At 46.9% G+C, this 23,727-nt stretch overlaps 1 protein-coding gene across 1 annotated transcript in view; it reads right to left on the bottom strand.

Moving 5' to 3' along the window:
- The window catches only part of DAG1 (dystroglycan 1), a 65,576-nt gene extending 42,194 nt beyond the window's left edge, over positions 1–23,382 (bottom strand). Inside the window, exon 1 of the mRNA XM_080807552.1 lies at positions 23,204–23,382. The gene's annotated coding sequence lies outside the window, so the exon portion shown is untranslated. The remainder of the gene's footprint in view (positions 1–23,203) is intronic.
- Positions 23,383–23,727: the final 345 nt, after the last annotated feature.

The raw sequence follows: 23,727 nt of genomic DNA on the forward strand, positions 1-23,727 counted from the left end.
ATTTGAGAGAGAGAGAGCACGAGTGCATGAGCATGATTGGGGGCAGGGGGTGGGGGAGGCAGTGGGAGAAGCAGATTCCCCGCTGAGTAGGGAGCCTAACTCAGGCCTTGATCCCAGGACCCTGAGATCATTACCTGAGCCAAAGGCAGAGGCCCAAACAAATGAGCCACTCAGGCATCCCTCTTTAATTCATTCTTTTTGTTGTAAGATTTTATGTATTTACTTGTCAGAGAGAAAGAGTACAAGCAGGGAGTGTGGCAGGCAGAGGGAGAAGAAGGCTCCCTGCTGAGCGAAGAGCCCAATGCGGCACTCAATCCCAGGACCCTGAGATCATGATCATGATCATGACCAGAGCTGAAGGCAGAGGCTTAAAACCAGCTGAGCCACCTAGGTGACCCTCTTTAATTTGTTCTTAAAGCCCAAATGAAATCACATATTTCATAATTGTTGCTTTTTAAATTTTACTAGAACTGGGAGACCTCAGCCCCAGTGGCTGGACCCCACCTCCTGACTGACCCTTGCTGCCTGTAGCAAACTAAGTGTCTGTATCCTGACCGTTTTGCTCTCAAGGATGCTCTCACTTTTAGGGCGCCTGGGTGGTTCAGTGGGTTAAAGCCTCTGCCCAGGGTCCTGGGATTGAGCCCCACATCAGGCTTTCTGCTCAGCAGGGAGCCTGCTTCCTCCTCTCTCTCTCTGCCTGCCTCTCTGCCTATTTGTGATCTCTGTCAAATAGATAAATAAATCTTAAAAAAAAAAAAAAAGGATGCTCTCACTTTTATACTTGCTTTCTTCTGGGAGCACAAAATCCTAGATGTGGATTTGTTAGGCCCAAGGTTATACATATTAGAATTGATAGATATTGCCCAAAATGCCTTCAATTTACATTCCTGCCTGAAGAGATGAGTGACTTTTCCCTTACTTTCACTAGAAGTGAGTTATTGGCAAACTTCTTCATTAACAGCATAAGAAGAGGAAGGCGGGTGGGACAGGCTGAAACAGAGAGCAGTTTGCCCCTCTCGTATTGCCGGGCTATGGGCCATGATGGGCGGCAGGTATCATAAGTGCAGACTGGGAGAAGTGGTACTTCGTGGTCAGGCAGCATGACAGTATGGGAGGGTGAGCTTCCAGATGACTAATGAATCAAAACACGGTGCTATGTTTTTCTAGTCAGACTTGACTACCTCAGAGGAAAATTGCTATGGAGAATTTATGGGTGAGTGACTCCAAATAATAAGGTATTTGTAGTGTTCTTTGCTCCCATTGTTTCTTCCCTGGACCAGCCCTCTGAACCAGGCCACCTCCTGGGCCCACCCCAGAACAACTCCAGTGCTGAACACAAGGACAGGGAAGGGAAGCTAGAGACTATTATGGGCCCCCAAGTCTAATCTTCATCCTGTGATTTCACTGTTTTGAAAAACATTAACCTTTTCTACCTCATTATGTCCAAACCTAAGTTTGATGCCTGTTCTTCAACTGAGGAGTAGGGCCTGACAGGAATGCTGGAGCCCATCCGTCCTGTAGGTGGCACCCTCCACTCTTGGGGCCCTGGGGGAAGAACCATCTATCCCAAGCCAGTGCAGCCATCTGGGACAGGCTGTCATGCACTCAAGCACAGAAGTACTCCCCAGTCCACACTCAACTTTCTCTAAGATCAGCCTAGCTTATACACATGGACAATCAACCCAACAGAAAGTGGTGCTCACAACAGAGAATGACATTCCAAAGTCCTAAAGTGACCTTCCCAACTCTCTATCATGCTAGTTCCTGGTTCGAAGGCTTCCTGGAGAAACCAGGGGACCTAGGCAACTTCACCAAGATGAGGAGTAACAGAAACTAGGAGGCATACCTTGCCATGAGGACCATGATAAAAACCGTGGACAACACCAGGACCAGAGAGAAGGAGCATGAAGCCCTTCAGCAGATGTTATGTTTACATTATCTTCTAGAGCCATACACCAAACCACTGAGGGATGAAATGACAGGTGTCTGAAACATGGTTCAAAATTATGTGGGGTGGGGTAGTGGTTGAAAGTGTGAGTAGAGGGAGCGCCTGGGTGGCTCAGTTCGTTAAGCCTCTGCCTTCAGCTCAGGTCATGATCCCAGGGTCCTGAGATCGAGCCCCACATTGGGCTCTCTGCTCAGCGGGGAGCCTGCTTCCCGCTCTATCTCTGCCTGCCTCTCTGCCTACTTGTGATCTCTCTCTGTCAAACAAATAAATTTAAAAATCTTAAAAAAAAAAAAAAAGTGTGAGTAGAGATTCACTGTTCCAGTGTTTGAGTGTACTTGAAATTCTCCATAATAAAAAGTTCAAAAATAAAATAGAGGGGCGCCTGGATGGCTCAGGCGTTAAGTGTCTGCCTTCAGCTCAGGTCATAATCCCAGGGTCCTGGGATCGAGCCCTGCATCGGGCTCCCTGCTCAGAGGACCCTCTCCCACTCCCCCTGCTTGTGTTCCCTCTCTCATTGTGTCTCTCTCTGTCAAATAAATAAATAAAAATCCTTTAAAAAAAAAGAAAATAAAAGAGGCATATACACAAAATTCTTCCCAGTGATTAAAATATCAAATATATCCAGCAATTCATTCTTAGATATACACCAACAGAAGACATGGACAAGAACATTTGTATCAGTGTTATTTTTGTGATGTCAAAAACTGGACACAGCCCAAATGTCTACCAACAAGAAGAGCAGTAAATTGTGATATATTCATATGAAGTACTATACAACACAAGAGTGTTGTATAGTACTTCATATGAATATATCACAATTTACTGAACTGTTGTACAGAACCACAAAGATGTCAGAGACCTAATGTTCAGCAAGAAAAAAGCAGACAAATGAGAGTACACACACACACACACACACACACACACACTCTATCACTCCACTTACAGGAAGGTCAAGAGCAGCAAAACTAAGCCCAATGACAGAGATCAGAAGAGTGCTTTCTTATGGTAAGATGCTGACTGGGGAAAGGCATGATGGAACCTTCTGGAAATGTTCTATATCTTGATCTGAGTGGTATATACATATGTAAAAGTGTGCTGAGCTATACATCTATGATTTGTGTATTTTGCTACATGTATAAATTATGCTTCAATTTTTTACAAAACGGTGACATCAAAAACAAAAACAAAAACAAAAAACTCCAAAGCTACTAGTTATCAAGAGATTCGGTGAAACAAGCTTTATCTATAAAAGAACATACTTTCAAAGCCTGAAGAATGAGAAAACTCAGCTCTGGCCCAGGATAAATTGGCCAAGGCCTACTACTTGCTGACCCCCTGAGGTGAAAGCAGGGCTGCTCTCTAAGTACTTTCACCGCTAGCTGATCACGGACACCTGAGAACACCAGAGCAGCCAATACTAGGAAACAGCTTTCACTCCTGCTTTTCCACACTAACCAAGCAGCCATAGTTGTGTCTCACAAAAATCTGAGTAATTCAATTTTTTCTTAAGATTTATTTATTTATTTGAGAGAGAGAGAAAGGGAGTGTGAATGCAAGGTGGAGGGGCAGAGGGAGAGAAAGTGTTAAGCAGACTCCCTGCTGAGCATGGAGCCCCACACAGGTCTGGATCCCACGACCACCGCCTGAGCTGAAACCAAGAGTTGGACGCTCAACAGCCCGTGCCACCCAGGTGTCCCCTGAGTAATTCAATTTTTAAATGAAATGGTAAAGATCTCTCACACAGGAGATTCTGCACTCCCCTCACCGCCATGCTGGCTGCCTGACACCCACTCCTCTGGGCAGCTCCTGAGCATTGCTAAGCAGCTTCTAGAAGCAGCCCTTCCTCCCCTTCCTCCAGCACAGCCCACACTTCCCTGACTCTGGAATTCCTTACATTCTCCTCCCTAAAGGACAGCCCTCAGAAAACTTGGATTCAAACCAAGAAAACAAAACCTGGTCTACCTCCTTAGGCCGAAGCAACCTTAGTGGACAGACACAATGCATGCAAAAATCTGAATTTACTTGGCTTCGAAATTACTCCTGTATAAAATAAATGAAATTTGGAACATGTGAAGTAATAACAAACAAACACCACAGGCATATGTTAAGCGTCTCAGCACCAGGGGGAGGCCAGATAAATCCTGGTACAGTACGATACCTCTCCTTGGGGGCAGTTCCCGCTGGTAGAGTAGTGGACTCAGCATATAGTACATATGAAGATTTAGGCTAGCCACCAGCACAGTCCTTTACCTCCAGATCCTCACAGCAATACTGGATCAGGCAGCGGCTGCCTGAAGTAAGCACAGAGTTGCCCTCACATCAGACACATGCTTGAGCTGCCCATCAAATTCTGGGGTAAGCAGGGTGGGGCCCACAAACAAGAAAGCCAGGGCCAGCTGACAAGTTCCCAGGCCTGAAGCCTGGGCCTCTTCTCACACTGAAACCACCTCTGGCCCTCCACATGCCCACATCCTCAGCCACCCGCTGGCACAGCCACAGCACTGGCAGCTGACACACTTCCCTATACTGAAAGGCAGATTTCTGTCCCCAGAGCTTGAGACCAGTAGGTGAGGCCACGACCAGAGCCCACATGAGCCTTTCACTGCTCACCCAGCCCACCGGCCTAATGGCACTGATGAGAGGAAAGACTGGATTCTGGCCATTCTCTAAGCTCTACCCGTTTCTCTGTTTCCTTACCATTTTAAGTGGGTAACCAAAACGTGCCCTACAACGAGAAGAAAATCCTGGAAAACAGCTTCCAGACACAGAGAAAATTTGTAAAACACAACACTCATAGGACAAAGTATGAGGCAACCATTTAAATTAATCATCAAGACCAACACCTTCATTTTACAGATGAGTAAAATGAGGTTTCCACAGTCCCTGAGATGGTGAGCAATCAAACAGGATAAGAATCCCTCTCCTAAGCCTCAAATCTTTTCCCTATCAGAACACCACAGAAACACAGGGAGAAAGGAAGGGAGGAAAGCTGAAGAAAGGAGACATGAGGGACAGATAAGGAAAGGCAGAAGCACCAGGAGTTGGTGAGGAGGGCCTGCAAAGTGGGTGATGCTGTGAGCCCCTCCCGGTGAATTAGGCCAGAGGAGATACCCCGGCTCTTCCTCTTGCAACATCCTGTCACACCAGTCCCGGAGAGACCGGTTTGCCGAGGACTGCAGAGCCACTGAGAGGCTGGGCTGGGCTGGGCCTGGCCTCTCCTCAAGGAAGCGGCGCTCTGGGTACCATCTGTGAGCATCGTGTAACAAGAGGAAAGCAGCCCTCCAGAGGAAAGATGCAGACACCCCAGCTGTACCAGAGGGTCCGTACCTGAGGTGGATCATGCCTTTCGATCCAGCCGCCGATTCACAGGAAGTATGAAGAAGAGCATGCCCACCTGCACCCTAAGACACCATCAGCTACACCTGGACTGTGGGAAGACTCCCACATGGAGTCTAAGGGCCCAGAGGCTTGAGCAGATGATTGCAAGGAAAGGGACAGAGGGAGTATCTATAGATCAAAGAGACTTAAAAGATATATGAAGTTTTAAAAATGGACAAAATTAAACTACAGTGCCTAAGGATACACATTTGGGAGGTAAAACGAAAAAGAAATAGAAGGAAATGGATACAAAAGTAGGTTGGGGGTCACTTTTGGAAGGAAGGAGAGAAGGGGCTGTAACAGGGATGGGACCCAGCAAGGGCCCTCTAGTGGGGCCAGCAAAGTTTTATTTCTTGACCTTGTAATTCACTAAGCTATACTTTTTTTTTGGGGGGGGGGGGTCTTGCTTTCTCTATTTTTGTTTTATTTTATTTTATTTTTAAAATTTTTATTTATTTATTTGAGAGAGACAGCAAGAGAGGGAACACAAGCAGGGGGAGTGGGAGAGGAAGAAGCAGGCTTCCCGCTGAGCAGAAAGCCCAATGTGGAGCTCGATCCCAGGACCCTGGGATCATGACCTGAGCCAAAGGCAGATGCCTAACAACTGAGCCACCCAGGCGCCCCTTTGTTTTATTTCATACTAGCACAGTTTGAAAAGTTTTTTAAAAAATTTTAGAGTATATACAAAGACCCAATTATTATGCTGCACACCTAAAACTAGTATGATGTTACATGCCAATTTTTTCTCTATTAAAAATAAAGGATTGATCTTTTTCCCCTACACACACACACACACACACACACACATTTTTTTAGGGGCACCTGGCTGGCTCAGTTGACAGGATATGCAACTCTTGATTCAAGCCCCTTGTTGGGTGTGGAGCCTGCTTTAAAATCAAAAAGAAAATAATAACACGATGAGGTAAACATAAAACCAAACCAACCCTGGAAGAGACTGAAGACTATGCAAAGCAGCACTCGCACAAAAAGAACCCCGCCAGGAAGGGTGAACACAGAGGGCCACGCCACGGGAAACTAGGCGCATACCCCTAAATCTAGGGTTTGGCATTAGGAACCCCCAGTCCACTCCCCTGGTCCCACACTCTCCAACAGCTGTTAGGTATTAAGCTGACACTGCAGCCACCTGTGTGGCTCCTTGAGCCATCTCTCAACTGGTTCCCAGGAACAGAGTAAAGGTGTGCTGCTTATTTTTAAGTGGGTAACCAAAACATGTCCCCTCCAGGCATTATTCCTTCCACTGCATATTTTCCTGCTCCCACAGCCTGAAGGGTTTTAACTTGCTTCCCTGCTAAAGCACACCAGCACAGCCTTTCAGATTCCACAATTCCTCAACTCTGGCCTAGCCCAACCTCACCGCTTCGGTTTCTGTTCAGAAGCTACCTCTATTTACACCACCACGAATCCATAATTTCAGAGCTGGCCGAAGTCTCTGCACGCATCTCGCATCCTTACTGCTAGCCGGCTTGACCCCACAGTGGTCTCTAGTCCCCAGCTCTCCCTGTCCCCTGTGCCTCCTACCTCCTCCAGCTGACTTGGGGATTAACCAGAACAAACCTAACAAAGTTCCTCCTCTCACTGTTATCTTCTCCCTCCCCTCCTCTTTCTCTAACCCCCTTCTCATTTCTTCCTGCAGCTTCCTCAATTATCCCCCAAATCCCTCACACATCCTTATCCAAATCACCACCAAACCAAGAGGGCTCCCTGAGGTCACTTTAACCACTCTCTGAAACACCATTTTGCAGGCCCCACCAGGATCACCTGAGGCCCTGCGTTGGGACAGGAACTCGTTCAACAGGTCACAGACACATCTGTGTGTGCCCAAATGTCAGTCTAGTTTTGAAAATAATCTAGAACTGCAGAATTGGCTAATCTCTGCATTGGACACCTGAAACGAATGTACCACTACGTGTCAACTATACTTCAGTAAAAATCTTCTCCTCCTCCACCTCCTCCTCATCATCATCCAGAACTGCCTCCCAGGCTCTCCAGGGTCCTCTCCCTGGAGAGGGAATAGCCCTCTGAAACAGGCCTAGCCTCCCACTCCCCCTTATGATGAGTCAAAGGCACAGGGACTGCCTATGGTCACTTCCCAGGAATGGGACCCTCAGCCTCTCCAAACACACTTTCTTCGGAAAAATACCAACGGAGAGGAAATAATCTTTACTTCTCTTCCCTCTTTTGCCTGGTTGAGGCAGGGCCCATACCTGTCTCACCCACCACCAGATCTAACCCTGGAGCCTTGCACAGTGCCCAGAGCAGGACAGGGACTAAAAAAACACCTGCTGAATGAAGGAACAGACGCTGAAGGCCAGCACCAACAGGGCCTGCCTGTTTCGTGCCGGCAGACAGTCCTCTCCACAGTCCGTAGGCTAGCCTGTCTTGTAAGACTGCTTAATAGTCCAAATTTAATCTTACACACTCCTAGATCAAATCCCTTGTCTTTAACTTTTTCCAATAAAAAGCATAGATTCATAAGGTGTGCTAATGCAAGCACAATAAGGACCTGACATGAAATAGACACTTTAAAACAGCCATACAAAAAAAAAATAAGCCAGTCACCCATCATGTCATATGAGTGTAATATTTCTGTGCTTCAGACAATCTACATGAGCAAAACTAGCTAAGGAACGTGGGTGTCACTCTGTACACCACTGGGTGTCCTGGCTGCTCCACCTCAGACGCAAATCTGAAATAAAACTCCAAGGTCAATAATCCCCTGACAATTACAGGAAATGGACTTGCTTCCCCATTGGGTTTTCTCCTGCTCTATTGATCAGCTCCTACACTGTGGCCTCCTCTGGACTGCACTGGTTGTGCATGGTCTGGGACAACTCCCAGGCTGGGAGCAGCCCTATGCACTCTGCTTCCCCTCTGGCCTCTCAGAGGATTTAGAGTGAGCATTTACAGCTTTATTTTCAACTCCCCTCTAGTGGTATCAGGTCATTTTCTTATCTGATAACAACCAACAGCTCTACCCTCATCTGCCTCTAACACAAAGGTCAGAAACCAAATGCCTCCACTATCTGGAAATCACCTGGAGACTTCCCCACTGGGAACCCAGAGGCAGCCCCCACCCAGCAAGCACAAAATTGTAAAACACAGGCCCAAGTCACCTGGGGGCTGGAAACCAGTTTTTTTTTTTTTTTTAAGATTTTATTTATTTATCTGACAGACAGAGATCACAAGTAGGCAGAGAGGCAGGCAGAGAGAGGAAGGAAAGCAGGCTCCCCGCTGAGCAGAAAGCCCGATGCGGGGCTTGATCCCAGGACTCTGGGATAATGACCTGAGCTGAAAGGAAGCGGCTTAACCCACTGAGCCACCCAGGTGCCCCTGGAAACCAGTTTTTGCCTTTAGGACAATTAATCCCTACTTCGAAGCTGGGCACTGCTGCCTGTACCCTCATCACACTCCAAATATTTGTGCTCAAGGAAGCCCAAAATAGTTCTGATTTCCAGGGAGGATGCTGATTTTACAGAGTAAGGTTCAGACATTCCATACTCAGTTCTTCCTAGGAACCAAAAAAAGGGGGAAATTCCTGTTCTAAAGAATTCCAACCCTACAGCCCTAATGAATTACATGTTCCAGGTAAAGCATCTGCTGCTGCCAACATATGACCAGGGGCACCCACTTGCTCCAGGTCTCTTACAGTGCATGCTAGCTGCAAAGTCAGTTTTAGAAGTTACCCAGTCAGGAGGTCATATGGTCACGTGGGGAAAAAAATCAGTACAGGTCTAGTCCTTTGGAAACCTAGGACTTTCACTCTAAGGCATGCCCTGTTGATAACTACAAAAGATATCAACACTACACAGAAAAAGAAAAAGCACTTCCAGTCACTCAACTCATATGGCAACCTTGCTAGTCTATGCTCCTCCTACTTCACTGGTGAGATTCAAGAAAACAAAACTGGGCACCAACCATCTCCAAAGACATTCCTTAAAAATCTAAACAGTTGGGGCGCCTGGGTGGCTCAGTGGGTTAAAGCCTCTGCCTTCGGCTCAGGTCATGATCCCAGGGTCCTGGGATCGAGCCCCGCATCGGGCTCTCCGCTCCGCGGGGAGCCTGCTTCCTCCTCTCTCTCTCTGCCTGCCTCTCTGCCTACTTGTGATCTCTCTCTCTCTCTCTCTCTGTCAAATAAAATAAAATCTTTAAAAAAAAAAAAAAAAAATCTAAACAGTGTTGGGGCGCCCCGCTGGCTCAGCCGTTGGAGCTTGTGATTCTTAATCTCAGGGCCATGAGTCTCCACAGTAGGCACAGAGATTACTTTAAAGGGCGGGGGGGGGCGCCTGGGTGGCTCAGTGGGTTAAGCCTCTGCCTTTGGCTCAGGTCATGATCTCAGGGTCCTGGGATCGAGACCCGCATTGGGTCCTCTGCTCAGCAGGGAGCCTGCTTCCCCCTCTCTCTGCCTGCCTCTCTGCCTACTTGTGATTTCTCTGTCAAATAAATAAATAAAATCTTTGAAAAAAATTCTAAACAATGGTGATTAGCTAACAGAGAGAGCTTGGTCCTCAAACTATTTCAGTTCTCTGCTCATTTTGACAGGGACCAATGCCTCCAAGGACCCCTGCCCCAACAAGACACCATAGCTCCTCCCAATGCTCAACAGTAAGTGAGCAGTCAAGGCAGAGATGCTTTCATGGAGGTACCCCTGCGCTTGTGTCTAGGTTTGTTTCTATCAAACACCTGCTACATATAAAATCACCTATCACAGGGTATTTGGGTATCTCAGTCAGTTACACATCTGCCAGCTCAGGTCAAGATCTTGGAGTCCTAAGATGGAGCCCTGAAACCCAGCTCCGCTCTCAGCGGGGAGTCTGCTTCTCCCTTTCCCTCTGCCCCTCCCCCTGCTCATGCTCCCCCACAGGATCGCACTCTCAAGTAAGTAAGATGTCTTTTTTTTTTAAAAAATAACTAAGATCTTAAAAAAAAAATCACCTATTACATATGTAATTATAAAACACAATAATAAAAAACACCCCTGAAGGGCACCTGGGTGGCTCAGTGGGTTAAAACCTCTGCCTTCGCTCCGGTCATGATCCCAGGGTCCTGGGATCAAGCCCCACATCGGGCTCTCTGCTCTGCAGGGAGCCTGCTTCCTCCTATCTCTGCCTGCTTCTCTGCCTACTTGTGATCTGTCAAATAAATAAATAAAATCTTAAAAAAAAAACCCTAAACCCCTAATTCACCCTAAGAAACATGACCAGCTTTTATTATTAGATTCGTAGTTCACACCAGAAAGGAAAAGGACAAATATAATATTAACAAGCAGCAATTACGGAGTGGTATAGAGCACACAACCAGCCAGCCAACCTTTATTTCCTTCTTTCTTTTTTTTTTTTAAAGCTTTATTTATTTAAGTGATCTCTATATCCAACATAGGGCTCGAACCCAAGACCAAGAGTCAGATGCTCTGCTGACTGAGCCAGCCAGGTGCCTTCTTAACAGTCTATGGGAAGGATATTCTATCCCAATTTTACTAAGGAAGAGAGGTCAAAGGCCTCACTTTAGGCCACATTAGGATACAAGGGTCCCAGGGGACTCAGTACATCTGGTAGCTTCCTTCTCAGCCCCACATTTCTACTGCTGAGGATACTCAGTGTTTTCACTGTTCAAACTCATCATCATGCTTGTGCCAAAACTCTTGCTGGTCTTGCCAAAATGCAATGACCCTCAGTGAGGAGACCTCACCTCTTTGGAAGTCATGACCCAGAACACTATGTATGACCAGGCACTGTCTGAAAGAAGTCCTCCTTCAGAACTCAATGCCGCCATTCGCAGTGGGAGCTCAGCCTGGCAAGTACATTTTATTCCTTTATTTGATAAAAACAAAATGCCACTCCCAATCCTAAAACAGAAAAAAGAAATGTATCACTCCGCTCCGGCAGAAGGATAAAATAAGCTAGATTTTTCCCCCTCTAATAAAAGGAAAAAAAGAAAAAGGTAGGAGGAAGGCAAACACCCAGGGTAGGGCTAGTGCCAGCTGTTCCTTTCATAAGACACTTCCACAGAAGACAAAGAAATCATACATATTAAGCATCATGGGAAGAATGCATTTTTTACTCAGATAATCAACAATTTACAGGACCATTCCAAAGTCTCCTTAATCTGGGTTTTAGAGGAACACATTTCTCAGCAGCTATCCACGCAATCATACAGACTTCATGTAGAAAAGCCCTCACCAGACCTCAAGAGGGTCTGCTCAGGCCTTCTGCCTCTTCCTGCCTCACCAGCTCACTGACTTACTCCTCACAGAACCTCCTAAAGCACAACAGCTGACCACACATCTGGCTCCCTGTCTGAGGCTAACACCTCCGAGAACGGCAGCTCTGTCTGTCCACTCACCAAAACTGTAAGTACCTCAGACTTCTTTTTTCCAGGGGCACGCTGGCCTGGGGTCAAGAGAACTGCCTGCTTGGTCAGGAAGGCCATGTGATATCAGCAGAGTACCCATATCCAGACGAAATTTTTTTTCTTAAAAAGCTAAGTCCCTCTGGCTTTCCCTATCTGGAGAATCACATCCTGGCATCTTCAACGAGTTCTACAGTTGATTAAAGCTAAAAACAATTTTTTCCAGCTTTACTGAGATATAATTGAAGGCCAAAATAAAATTTTTTTAATTTATAAAAATAATTTCATTCACAAATAGATTAATCCTCTGTTTCCCAGAGGATTCCAAACATAAGAGGCCTGGAGGGAGTGCCCAGCCTCCTATGACCAGGCACTAAGCCACCCTTGGGAGCAGCAGGCCTGTTTCTCCAAATATGGCCTCAAATCTGCTGCAAGAGTGAGCTCAGGCCTGCAAAGGGGTCCACAAGAATGTTTATCAAGACGTGACAAAAGAGGGCAGACCTAGGGGCAAACAAAGCACAAGGACCGTCCCTCAGAACAGTCCTGAAAGGCAGGGCCACATGGAAGGAAGGGACTGTTTGCTGGGCCCTCACCACCCAGTAACCACAGCAGACAGGGTAGAGGCCACAGCAGACCTGACACAGCCTCGGAGGGCTGTGCCTGCGGGCACGGCCCACAATGGGCCCTATTCTCCCTGGAAGCTCATGGCAGGAGGGGAGAGGGGAGGCGAGGACATTCCTTCACCCCCTCACACAGAGTGAAAGGGCACAGGGGAGCCCAGGGCGCCAGAGGCCGGCATAAGAAGAAAGCATGAGCAGTCATTTTCCTTCCCAGCTTTCTGAATTAAACAGAAACCCCTCCTAAAAACAACCAGAAGAGAGACCCGAAGCGTCATCTGATTAAGGTGGCCTTTGATGGTAAATCAGATGGGGCTTACACAAGAGTCCCCTCTCTGGTCAGCAGTGCCCGACCAGAAGGGAAAACAACTCAGAGCTTTGAGGGGACAAGGGACCCCACAGGACCTGTCAGCTCAGGGCTGGCACTGCAAGCAGAAGGATCGACTTTCTTCCTGGCACCAGGGAATCCAGCCACTTTTTAAAGTACTTGAAAACTGGAAAAAGCACATCTTCAGACTGGCAAACACAGTATTTTAAGTCTATACCATTGACCCTTCTGACAAAATATTGTGATCTTTTCCAGGTAAGCAGAAGCAACAGCTGGTAGCACAAATCCAGAGAGAGGGAGACAGGAATCCTACTGTTATCTATTTGTGACTTTAATGAATTCTATTTTTAGATCTTTAATAAAGAGCTTCTCTTGTAGTCTCCTCCCACCAAATTTCTCTACTCGGGCAATTCAATCTTCCCAACACTGCTCAGTCTAAAAATACAAGACACTTCTTCAGGCATGCTTAACATAACAGGTAGAGCAAAGCTCTCTACACTTCCTCATTTTCCACAAGACTCAGAATCCACCCCTGCTCAAGGGCTACTCATCAGACTGATCTCCGTTATTAAAAAATCCAGTGGGGCACCTGGGTGGCTCAGTTGGTTGGGTGACTGCCTTTGGCTCAGGTCATGATCCCGGAGTCCCAGGATCGAGTCCCACATCGGGCTCCCAGCTCCATGGGGAGTCTGCTTCTCCCTCTGACCTTCTCTCCTCTCATGCTCTCTCTCTCACACACACACACACACTCTCTCTCTCTCTCAAATGAATAAATAAAATATTAAAAAAAAAAAATCCAGTGAACAGGACTCCCGGAGGTCAGGACAGATCTGAGGCAAAGACAACCTACCAGCCCAAACAGGATTTTTACAGTGAGGAGAGATGCATTTTTTATGGAGGTATTCCATAGTACAACGAAGGCCCAGAAAATGGATAATGTCCGAGGTTCTGATTAATAGCCAAATCAAAAGGAAATGCTATTTGGAATTCCATTATTGACACTATTTTTCCTGGCAAAAACTGGCTAGATAATCAACCCAGTCCTGGAGAACAACTGAGCTAAGTAAGAGAGGCGTTTAGGACAACCAAGGCAAAACTGGTTCATTCTACTAAAGACAGCCTTGGGAATCTTAAGTAATCCCGCATCAACCGCTAGAATGTTTAGGGGGGAAGTGCTCCCAGCACAGAGAAAGGTGAAATAGAAACAACTAGATCATTTGCCAAAACAAACATCTTCCAAGTCCGCTAATCAGTTTCAATACATAGAAACCAACTATAAGAAAGAAGTCTGGGGGGAGCTGGATGGCTGTCAGTAAGCATGCGACTCTTGATCTCAGGTCGTGGGTTCAAGCCCCATGTTGGGTGCAGAGCTTATAAAAAATAATAAAATTAAATAAAATTAAAAAGAAAGAACGCTGTAACAACTGCTTCTTATATATAGATTTCCATACTCCATACACAGAAATTCAACACCCGTAGAAATGAAGAGCAAGTGCCAAACAGGGGACCAAGCTGGGCACTGGCCATTACTTTCCTGAATAGGGCACATCCTTCCAAGTGTCTCACTTGTCCTTGAGCTCTCCTTAACTGGCACCCTCTCCCATACTTAGAGTATTCAAGGGCTGTGAATACCTCAGAAGAATGAATCTGAGGCTACCCACACCCCCAATGGCAGAGAACATGGAGTCTGAGCCTCCACATGGCTATAGAGATCGCACATCTATGCAAGTCAAAAAAAAGGGACTAGAGAAAACACACACCATACTTAAAAATAAACACCAATACAAACCTGCCTCACTTGACATTATAGGTGTGCTCCTGCAAAACTCTAAGTCATGTCTCACTCTTTTCAAAAACTTTGTATTTAATATGGTGATAAGAGAGATTATAAAAAAAAAAAACCCTAAAGCCCAAAGATGTTAATAGCAACATTACCTATTACAATCAAAGTAAGAAACAATAATCTAAGAACTAGGGACAGGTTAACCATTAGAAATGTCATATTTCTAGAACACAGCTCATGCGATAATGCTAGGAGAAAAGCAGGATGAAAATGAAATCTATCCTCTAACCTAAACTCAGTAAAAGGGCTGCCCAAGGTCTACTGGAGGATGGCCGGGTCTCAGAGGATAATGGCTGTTCCTAGGGAGAACTGGGGATTAAGGGGATGGGTGGAAGAAAGCTGTCCCCTATATAATCCTTTTGAACTTTCTGAGTTCTTACCATGTGTTGGTATTTCCTATTTTTTAAAAAATATTTAATTTATTTATTTGACAGAGAGAGATCACCAGTAGGCAGAGAGGCAAGCAGAGAGAGGGGGAGCAGAGAGCCCGATGCAGGGCTGGATCCCAGGACCCTGATATCATGACCTGAGCTGAAGGCAGAGGCCTAACCCATTGAACAAACCAGGTGCCCCGGTTCTTATTTAAAGAAAGACTGGGGCACCCAGCTGGCTTAGTCGGAAGAACATGGGACTCTTGATCTTGGGGTTGTGAGTTCAAGCCCTACATGGGGTATAGAGATTACTTAAATAAATAAAACTTTTAAAAAAGACTAAAATTGGGAGACAAAGGATTTTTCCTGTCTACTTTTTATTTTCCAAATTTCTTAAAAGATTCATTTATTTATTTCAGAGAGAGCAAGCAGGGGAAGAGCAGAGGGGAAGGGAGAGAGACCAGCAGACTCCATGCCATGCATGGAGCCCAAAGCAGGGCTCGATCTCAAGACACTGAGATCATGACCTGAGCCAAAACCAAGAGTTTAACCAACTGAGCCACCAGGGCACCTCCCCAAATTTCTTATTTTAAATATGTGCATTACTTTTTTTCTTTTAATTTTAATTTATCTATTTATTTGACAGAGAGAGATTACAAGTAGGCAGAGAGGCAGGCAGAGAGAGGGGGGAAGCAGGCTCCCCGCCGAGCAAAGAGCCTGATGCGGGGCTCGATCCCAGAACCCTGAGATGACCAGAGCCAAAGGCAGAGGCTTAACCCACCGAGCCACCCAGGCGCCCCAATATATGCATTACTTGAAGCAGCTTTTCCCCCACTCAAGTGTTTTAAAATTCCATAATCATTTTAACAAGTATGGAAGTATCCATCATCTTTCTTTTGCAGAAATCTCTCTGAAATTTTTAAGTACCTTACCTCACCTTCTAGTGCTAGACTGCTTTAAAAGCCTTATCTTCCTGAAGAGCAGAGGCCCTGCAGGAAAAGAAGGATCCAACATTGGTGAATGCCCACAACCAAAACAGAATTACACCAAAGGAAGTGGGGAATGCCACTCAGTCTCCTGTCCACCCCACCAATCAGTCACCCTTCTTTGTCAAAGACTGACAAAGGAAACTAAATGTTTTCTGTAGAATTAATCCAGGACCAAAAATTTTTAAAATTTCAAAGATAAAAAATAATTCTAATAGGGGCACCTCGCTGGCTCAGTCAGTAGAGCATGAGACTTTTGATCTCAGGGTCATGAGTTCGAGCCCTGTTGGGCACAGAGATTACTTAATAAAAAATATTAATTAAAAAAAAAAAAAAAACTCTGGGGTGCCTGGGGCGCTCAGTAGGTTAAGCGCCTACCTTCAGCTCATGTCATGACCCCAGGGTGCTGGGATCCAGCTCTGCATCAGGCTCCCTGCTCAAAGGGGAGCCTGCTACCCCTTCCCCTGCTCCCCCTGCTTGTGCTTGCTCTCTCACGCTCTGTCAAATAAATAAATAAAATCTTTTAATAAATGAATAAAAATTTTAAAATTCCAATATCTAAAACTTAAGACAGTGATATTTTAACCTCAATGCTATTACATGCACACCATGATGTATAGGACAAAGACATTCAGTCATAAAAGTGATTTTTTTAATATTCAGCTGATTGTTCCCACTAGAAGCCTGCTTTTAAAATAGTTTAAAAAAATTTTTTTAAATAAATAAAATGTAAGTATAAATTGGGGTGCCTGGCTGGCTTAGTCAGTAGAGCAGGTGGCTCCTGATCTCAGGGCTGTAATTTCAAACCCCAGGTTGGCTGTAGAGATTGCTTAAGTAAATAAACTTATTTTAAAAAAAAATTTTTTTAAATAAAAGTATAAATTAAGCAAGCATACCACTGAAGTTTCATTCAGATTTACTTCACTCCCACAGGGAACTCAGAACAGGTTCACCAACTTAGATACCTTCAGTTTATGATACTGCTCCACGGCGTCCCATCATCCATCTCCCTACCCTGGACCCAGGGCAAAGCTAAGAAAATGCTTAGCCATCAAACACAAGAAATAGGAAAATAGGAAACCCTATTCATTAAAGCTAAATTAAGCCCTCTGGCTGGTGTAATTTTGTAAACTACTCTAAAATCCTATTTATAGAAATTGCTATCTGAGCAGTATTACTGACTAATGATCAGAGTGAAACAGGACGTCAAAAGGCAAAGCAGGTTATGTGACTCATGGGAAGACTGCTTTCAAATAGTACCCAAAGGCATGGACACAGAAAAACCTACTGGGAAATGACCAGATTAATCACTTTTATATTCAAAACCACCATTACCTTACTCCAGGCCTGGAGTGTCCACACAGGAAAAACAGAAAAAGATGGGGGCTTAAGAACCAACAGCACAGGGTGGTGCTCAGTGGCTGGCTGGGTGAGCCTGGGTGGCTCAGTGGGTTAAAGCCTCTGCCTTCAGCTCAGGTCATGGTCTCGGGGTCCTGGGATCGAGCCCCACATCGGGCTCTCTGCTCGGCGGGGAGCCTGCTTTCCCCCGCACCTTCTCTGCCTGCTTTTCTGCCTACTTGTGATCTCTGTCAATTAAATAAATAAAATCTTTAAAAAAAAAAAACAAAAACCAACAGCACAGTAACACTAGCAGAGACACGAAAACACTCTTTAATGGGGAGGAGGAGGAAAACTTACTCCAGAAAATGACGGAGAAATCCTTGACCAATACACAAGACACACTGAAGAACACACTACCTGAATTTATTCTCACTTTGAGTATCCTTGAGGTTGAATACTCTCTAGTCCCCATTTGGACCCCTTCAATGTTCAAACCAGCATTTACTTCTCTGATACTCTGGAAGCCTCCAGCCCCCAAGCAGTCACACTCCACAGTGGCTCCAATCTAAACAACACACCCAGAGAACCTGGATATTGAATCAAACTTTTCATCACTGACTTCCTGTATAGGCTAGGGAAAAAAACTCATAAGGCAGGGCGCCTGGGTGGTTCAGTCCTTTGAGCGACCAACACTTTGGTTTCTGCTTTCGGTTTTAGGTCATGATCTCTGGGTCTTAAGATTCTCTGCTCCACCCTCCTACCTCTGCCCCTCCCCCTCTGCTGTTCACACATTCTCATTCGCTCTCCCAAATAAATAAATCTTTGGGGGGGGGGGGACACTCACAAGGCCTCACTCTTATTCTTGCCCATCCACTAAATGGGTCTAGCACCACTTGCCATTCCACTAGGCTAGTTGTACACCCCTTATCAAGAAGAGTATGACCAAAATAAAAACTCAAAAAGGCAAGCAAGGTAAAGTGGGTCCAACTTCACACTATCATGGGCCACCTTTAGTTTATTCTGCATGGGTCAAGTCTGCAAACCAATGACAATTCTTTCAATGAATCCACTTGAAAGCCACATCATCCTTGCTATGATTGTGAGTCTCCCAAACTGCAGACATTTTATATATACATGTGTGTGTAAGTGTGTGCGTGCACATGTGCGCGCGCGTGCACGCGCACACACACACACACACACACACACACATAATTTTTTTTAAAACAGGCTCCATGCCCAGCATGGAGCTCAACATGGGTCTTGAAGTCACGACCCTGAGATCAAGACCTGAGCTGAAGTCAAGAGTCAGACACTTCAGAATATAAACTCAGGGGCACCTGGATGGCTCAGTGGGTTAAGCCTCTGCCTTTGGCTCAGGTCATGATCTCAGGGTCCTGGGATCGAGCCCCATATCCGGCTCTCTGATCAGCAGGGAGCCTGTCTCCCCCTATCTCTGCCTGCTGCTTTGCCTACCTATGATCTCTCTCTCTGTGTCAAATAAATAAATAAATAAAATCTTTAAAAAAAAAAAGGAATATAAAATCAATGCACAGAAATCAGTTGCATTTCTATACACCAACAGCAAGACAGAAGGAAGAGAAATTAAGGAGTCAATCCCATTTACAATTGCACCCAAAACCATAAGATACCCAGGAATAAACCTAACCAAAGAGGCAAAAAATCTGTACTCAGAAAACTATGAAGTACTCATGAAAGAAACTGAGGAAGACACAAAGAAATGTGAAAACGTTCCATGCTCATGGATTGGAAGAACAAATATTGTGAAAATGTCTATGCTACCTAAAGCAATCTACACATTTAATGCAATCCCTATCAAAATACCATCCATTTTTTTCAAAGAAATGGAACAAATAGTCCTAAAATTTATATGGAACCAGAGAAGACCCCGAATAGCCAGAGGAATTTTGCAAAAGAAAGCCAAATTTGGTGGCATCACAATTCCAGACTTCAAGCTCTATTACAAAGCTGTCATCATCAAGACAGTATGGTATTGGCACAAAAACAGACAACTAGATCAGTGGAACAGGATAGAGAGCCCAGAAATAGACCCTCAACTCTATGGTCAACTAATCTTCGACAAAGCAGGAAAGAATGTCCAATGGAAAAAAGACGGTCTCTTCAACAAATGTTTTTGGGAAAATTGGATAGCCACATGCAGAAGAATGAAACTGGACCATTTCCTTATACCACACACAAAAATAAGACTCAAAATGGATGAAAGACCTCAATATGAGAGAGGAATTCATCAAAATCCTTGAGGAGAACACAGGCAGCAACCTCTTAGACATCAGCCACAGCAACTTTTTCTTAGACACGTCACCAAAGGCAAGGGAAGCAAGGGCAAAAATGAACTACTGGGACTTCATCAAGATCAAAAGTTTTTGCACAGCAAAGGAAACAGGCAACAAAACCAAAAGACAACTGACAGAATGGGAGAAGATATTCGCAAACGACATATCAGACAAACGGCTAGTATCCAAAATCTATAAAGAACTTAGCAAACTCAACACCCAAAGAACAAATAATCCAATCAAGAAATGGGCAGAGGACATGAACTGACACTTCTGCAAAGACGACATCCAGATGGCCAACAGACACATGAAAAAGTGCTCCACATCACCTGGCATCAGGGAAATACAAATCAAAACCACAATGAGATACCACCTCACACCAATCAGAATGGCTAAAATTAACAAGTCAGGAAACAACAGATGTTGGCGAGGATGTGGAGAAAGGGGAACCCTCCTACAATGTTGGTGGGAATGCAAGCTGGTGTAGCCACTCTGGAAAACAGCATGGCGGTTCCTCAAAAAGTTGAAAATGGAGCTACCCTACAACTCAGCAATTGCACTACTGGGTATTTACCCTAAAGTCTTCTCTCTCACCTTTGCCTCTGCTCACTTTTTTTCCTTCCAGAGTTGAGACCCTCCTGCCATCAACTCCTTCACCAATCAAACCACTACCCTTTCCTGAAGGTCCAGCTCAACTGAAGACCCACCCTAAAGCCTGCCCTCTGTAGCCTAGGACCCAGGCTCCTCGGCTTACTTCAGCACGGTGCCCAGAACACCAGTAGAGGCCCCAAGAAGGCTCAGACAAACCCTAGTTTCTGAGAATGGTCCCTCACAGCATGCTCCTGGAATTCTGCGTGGAGTCCCTGATCACTTCTCCCATACTACCCTCGCACTGTGCCCACCACCAAACACCTGGGCTTGGTCTTCACCAGAGAAGCACCCAACCAAGGCTACCATGATGCAACACAAACTCAGGCGGGCACAGTCAAATGTTCAACCTGTATTCAAATCGGGACTCTGCCACATGATGACAAGTTGTGTGACCTTGGGAACATTCCCTCATCTAGGACTCTGCTTCCTCAGTCAACATAAAGGATTCTCATAACCATTAGCAATAGTGTACACAGAACAGAAACAGAAAGCCCATGACTGTGGCTGACGTAGTCTATCACATCTCTGACCTAGAAAGCAAGGCCAGAACAACTGTGAGATAGAGGATTGTACATACTCTCATCTGCATCAAGAATGAACACAACTGTTAAAAAAAAAAAAAAAAAAAGAATGAACACACCCCTACTCTGAGATCAATACAACAGCCCTGCCCAACAGGAAATGCAATGCCTCAAGTTCAAGAGATAAGATTTTTAACAATAATATGCCAGGCCTCTTCTTTCCTGAACAATTTCAGTCCAAGTGGCTCCAGGATCCCCCTTACCGCACCATTCTCAGTGTTTTAACAGACACCAGCGAACTCACACAAGATAGAGTTAAATCCTCGGTCATGCTACTCTTCTGACCCACACATTCCTGAATACAGACTTCTTCTCCTTGTCCCCAACTCCCCCCCCCCAACCCCAGCTTGACATTCCCTCTGCTCAACCTTTTCAGACTCTCAGCTGGCTCCTCCTCCCACCTCATCTCTCCTCTACTGGCTGACCTCACAGCCGGAGGTCCTGAACCTACCTATGTGGTTACCAGCAAGATCGTTCTAAACACAGGTCTGGACCATGCCACTCCAGTAATTTAAAAGCCTTCTCAGGCTTCTGCACCCTGAGAATAAAGTCTGAACTCCCCAGCACAATGGGCCTAGAGAAAGGCCTAGAAAGGCCTAGAGATCCCACTGGCCAAGCTGGAGGACTCACAGGTGCTATTTTAGGAGCTCATGTACATGTGGTTCCCTGCATCCAGACCTTGCTGTCCCCCAACTAATTCCTGCTGGCCCTGCAAGCCTCAGCTTAGGAATTCCCTCTCCTCAGGCTCCCAAAGCACCATGTGAGCACACTTACTGGGCAGATACTATCAATCACAGGTTCCCTAATTCCCACTGTCCCTGAAACTTTGTTCCTTAAGGGCAGAACCAGCCTCTCTTACATGAGTCCCCTGAACCTATCACAAAATAAGGCAAGTAGTGAAGCCAAATATTCATTAAATGAATGTACTTTGTCATACCAACTTTTCCAAAACAGTAAAGACTTGCTCTCTTCCTCTTTCAACCAAGGCTCGTATCAACAAGAGCTTTCATGTTCCAGCCGGGTGTTTGTTGCCTGTACAGTACTGCTTACTCTTCCTTTCATACAGTATCCCACAGGCTTTGAACAGGCTCACACTATGTACCTTCATCTCTCCTCAAATCTGCTTTCTTCCAAGAAATGGCTCCTCAGCCTCCTTTAAACATGCAGACCATGAGCTCTTATTCCTTGGCTCCACAGCAAACAAAGTTCAATTCAACTTCTCTGGAGTCCAACTAGAGATTTGTATGCCTCCAAGGTTGAATCTTTTTAAAAACAGGGACATTCCAAAATTATCATGTCTCTAAACACTCACCAAAGAACAACTTGATAAAGTTACAGTATCCCATCTACAGCAGACTCAAAAACACCTGGTAGCACATCCAACTCTTTATCTGGGCTCATGTCCTATAAACACCACTCTCCCTGCGCTGAGTCTGGGTTCCATGCCAGGAATCGCTTCTCCTCGCTTATTTAGGGAAATAGCAGGCCCGGCTCTTAAGTTAGAACTTCAGGCTATAAACGTGCTGTCCCAGGCTCTAGCTTCCACCAAGGCAAAAACTTCATGCTCATCATTAAAACTTATTCTGAAGTAAGTCAGTTTACAAACCTAAGAGCCTCACATGTCACAGAGATTAAAAGATGCATTTTTAATTAGCACTTAAGTTTGTATGAAATTAACTTGGAGTTTCTGGCAGGATTCTAAGCAGAGAGAGCATTTTCTCTAGAGACATTTACAAATACACCCGCTGGTGAATCCGGTTTTCCAAACACCAAGTAAAAAGGTGAAAAGGCAGGAGGCTTCCAAAGAAGCTCGAGTTGGGGGGTGGGAGGGTGACCCCAAGGCTCTCTGAGCAGCTCAGGTCCCAGCGGCTGCGGCGCCCTTCCCCGCCTCCTGCGGGGGGTCAATGCCCCATCCTCCGGTTTCTGTCCATCTGGGCCGCGCGACGACCCTCTTTGCAAGCCCAGGGGGAGGCCCCAAGGCCGTACACGCCTGTGGCCAGCGCGCAGGCCCCGCATTCCCCGGAGCGCGGGCCGGGCTGAGGCCTGGCCCATCGCCGCGGCGCGGAGCCCGGGCCCGGCCGCGGAACGCCCTAAGCCTTCGCCTGAGGGGCCGCGAGGAGGGGGGCAGCTCTCCCGAGCCGTGCCGCTGCCTCACCCGCAAGGACGTCCGCAACCGTGTCCCCACCCCGGGCCAAACCGCGAGCAGCAGCAGGTGTTCCTTGGGAGGCTCGGCCGGCCACGGGGATGGGGGCCTGGGCTGCTAGGCTCGGCGGCAGGGGACGGGCGGCGCACTCACCGAGCGCCGGCGGGCGGGCCGCGGCAGGTGCTTGCTCCTCCCGGCCGCAAGACGCCGCGCCGCCGCCGCCGCCGCTCCCCGGGGACTCGGCGCCAAGCTGCCGTCGCCGCCGTCGCCGCCGCCGCCGCCGCCACCGAGCCCGAGGACCGCGAGCGCCGCACCGCAGCCTCCGCGCGAGCACGTACCGGGCGGTGAGAGGGCGCCGAGCGCGAGGGCGGGGCGCGCGGCCGGAGCCTAGCAACCGCCTGACACGCGAGTGCCGCAGCCAATCCCGCCGCCAGCTCCGCGCGGCACCGACCAGCAGTCCGCGCGACGCCCGCTTCTGCCTGCGTCCGCCGCCCCGCAGCGCGCCGCACCCGCGCGCAGACCCCGCCTCCACCCGCGCCGCTTTGCTCATTGGCCCGCCACGCCCCCACCCGGAAAGACACGCCCCTCCCTGGAAGCCCCGCCCCGCGGCCGGCCGGGTCCGTCCCCCCGGACACGCCCCGGCCCGTACGGGTTGCCCCCAGCCCTCTGGCCTGGCCGTGGGGGAGGGGCACCCCGCCCAACCTCAGGCCTTCCGGCTGTGAGACTCGTCCAACCCGCCCAGGGTGGTCGGGCTCGGGAATTGGCTCTGCCACAGAAGGCCACCTATCGTTTGGCCCTCCTGATTTCTCTTGAATGCAAATCAAGAGGTATTTCTAAGCCATGAAAACGATCAGGAAGCGTC

This window comes from Martes martes (genome assembly GCF_963455335.1).
Source record: "Martes martes genome assembly, chromosome: 1".
In the NCBI taxonomy this organism is placed as follows: Eukaryota; Metazoa; Chordata; class Mammalia; order Carnivora; family Mustelidae; genus Martes; species Martes martes.